The following is a 3,292-nucleotide window of genomic DNA, read 5'->3' as shown; positions in this document are numbered from 1 at the left end:
AAAATAAATAATAGATAATTATAATATATAAATAGATAAATAGTAATAAATACATATATATAATAATATATAAATAGCTAAGTAATAATAAATATATATTAACATAAAAAAATAATACATATATTAATAAATAGTAATAATAAATAAATAAATAATAAATACATAAGATACAAAGAAAAAAAATATGAAATATAAAATCAAAATAAAAAAATATAAATATAAAATATAAAATAAAAATAAAATAGGCATACCCATTTGGATTATGCCCAATTAGGTGTCTACATTAATCTTTTCAATTAAATTTAAAGGCTTCATTTACCATATGTATCGGATAATTTTTTATTTTATAAAAAAATTAATAAAATGCTTAATTATTTAACATTTGTTAATTGATGTTATCTCTTTACAAAAAGTAAAACTTTAACATCAACGTAACCATAAGCGAGGTTAAAAAGCACCTATTTGCCTAGTATATTAGTGACTAAAAAAATCACGGGGAGAAGGTGTTTGTTGATTTTTTTTTAGTAATTTCTTGAATTTTTATAAAAATAAATTTAAAAAATATAAATCTACCAAAATATATCCTAGTTATACAGGAAGTTAGAGTAAAACCAATATTTTAACAAGTTAAATATATAAATAGTCCTTGTTTATATATATTTTATTAGTTTGGTACTCAAAAAAATAAAATTATCAATTTGGTAGTCAAATTCCATTATGCATTTTATTACTTCGGACTAATGCCGTTAGTCAACTTACTGACATTGTATGAACATTTAATATAATACTATCATGTATTAAAAAGTTCAGTTAGCATCATATTATCAATTACTATTTTTAAAAAAGTCAAAAAAAATGAAAAATTCAAAAAAAATTAAGAAATCTGAAATATGTTTAGAAATAATAAAAATTAAAAATTTATGAAAAATTTAAAAAAAATGAAAAAAAAATCTAAAAATTTTAATAAAAATTTAAAAAATTCAAAAAAAATTCTTAAATTTTAAAATTTTTCCTTTTTTAAATATTTAATAATTTTTTTTAATTTAAAATATTTTGTATATGACTCACTAGATATTAAGGGTATGTCATTTTTTTTTACTTTTTTATTTTTCAAATTTACATATTTAATAAATAATTTTGGGTTAAATACATATTTGGCTCATGAACTTTCAAATTTTAGTCACATTGGTACCTAAAAATTTTTTTTGTCACATTAGTGCCTGAACTTTAATTCTGTAAGTCAATTTACCTTAAAAGTTAACTCCATTAGAAAAAAAAAGTTAACGCATTTTAAATGACCAATTAAATAACACCGATTATCAACAAAAATCCATGTCTTCAGCCTTTTTTTTTTCATGTCATGACATATTGACCACATTAGATATCAACCTAAAACAAAAAAAAAAAAACACTTATTTTTTAACCAAGATAAAAAAAATTCAAGAAGCTAGCTTCTATGAAAGATTAAGAAGAATAAGAAGAAGAAATAACCAACAGAAACAAAAAAAGGGATTGTAGTGTGGGTATTTAAGGTTTGAAATCGTGTGACTTCTTTTGGGTATTTAGTGAAGCTGCTTCAACTTGTGTTTTTTTCTTTGATCTTCTTCAAATGGTAAAGAGTAGATCTACCTCAATTTCAAAATTAACAAATCATTTTAGGATTTTTTTTTTGTTTGTCATTGTGGATTAAAAGCTCCAATTTGCACATCCTTCATTCCATGGAATAGAAGGAAGAAATTTCATGGTTGCCTAAAATACAAAGAAGTATGTAACAATATTGGACACTAAATTAGCTTTTGAGTTTGGGTTGATATTGAAATGTTATAAGTACTGAATTATTTAGCAATATAAGGTGATATTGAAATGTTATAAGTAATTTTTAGTTTTATGCTTAATTTGGCTATTGACTTTTTATATTTATCTCACTAATGTAAACTAGCAGATGTGGATTTTTCCATTAGGTTGAAAAGAATGATGATGAGCTCACTCTTGAAGTTCGCTTAAAAAATGTGAATGAAAAATCAATGCATCAAAATTATCTTTTATTGAAAGAAAACAAAGAGTTAAAGATTGAGAATACACAACTAAAGAAATTCTTCAACATTGATGAATTGAATAGCCTAGTGAATAAAGTCCAAAAAAAAAAAAGATGAAAACATACAAATGTTGGCATAGAGTAAAAATGATACATGTTTGTACAAGATAGCCATGGTGGTTTAATCATGTTCCTAGTATATATTTTAGTAATAAATAGATGTTTATGCGTTATTTGGAATGTAGGTTTCATTGATGTAAGGATGTTGTTTTGTAGGTTAAGTTACTTTTAAGCTAAAATGTAATATAGTTATTTGTGCAATGTTTTATTGTCTGTTAAAACAATTTGAGATAAACATGAAAATTTTTTGTTAAATTATAAGATTTGAAAACTTGTATAAATTCTTTATATAGGTGCATAGTTTTTTTTGAGACATGAATAAAAGCCAATATATACTGCTAAAATGGTATACAACAAAATGGCATATGTATGTAAATATAACATGCCAATGTATACTATCAATAAATATTGCCAAAATGTCTATTACCTGTCAAAATGATATATAATAAAATAGTTTATATAGGGCATATTATTAATAAAAGTCAATATATACTACCAAAATAGTAACAATAAAAGCTATCATATTGATAAAAGGCATATATAGTAGTTGATTGTTGATTACATTCAAAATGACAACAAAAGCTAACATATTTTTCATTACATCCAAAATTTCAACTAAAAGTTATCAAAATGGCAAAAACTATGTTTCAAAATGTTATAGCCATAATGTTCGTCATAACCATATTATAACAGCAATAAAAAGTTATTAATTTTTCAATTGCATTGTGTTGGCGATTTAAGGCTTTCAAATCTTAGATTTCTTTAACTAGTTCTCCATTTTAGTTTTGGATTATCTTTTGCTTCTACAACTAATTTCTTGAGTGGCCAATATGTCATTAGTATCCAATCCTCTGAATTTTTTTTCTAGCAAATTAGCTTTTAGATCGTATTATCCAATGTGAATATAATTACGCCTTTAAATACTCACATAGTAGGTTTAGGATAAGTAAAATAGTCGCACAATTACATAACTTGAAAATTTTAGTAGGTTCATATTCATCTTCTATCATGGTTGAGTTTACATTTTCTAGTTTTATAGTAACAATGACAGAGGCTAGTTGCTTTGTTATTTTAAGGTTTGTCTTAGAATGCTAATCAACCTTTGGCTTCTAAAATCATGTTGTAAGTTTATTACAT

The sequence above is a fragment of the Durio zibethinus genome, chromosome 10 (assembly GCF_047325235.1).
Source record: "Durio zibethinus cultivar Kanyao isolate XHJ-2024 chromosome 10, ASM4732523v1, whole genome shotgun sequence".
NCBI lineage: Eukaryota > Viridiplantae > Streptophyta > Magnoliopsida > Malvales > Malvaceae > Durio > Durio zibethinus.
The sequence above is the reverse complement of the archived record's forward strand: the minus strand, read 5'-3'. Positions refer to the sequence as shown.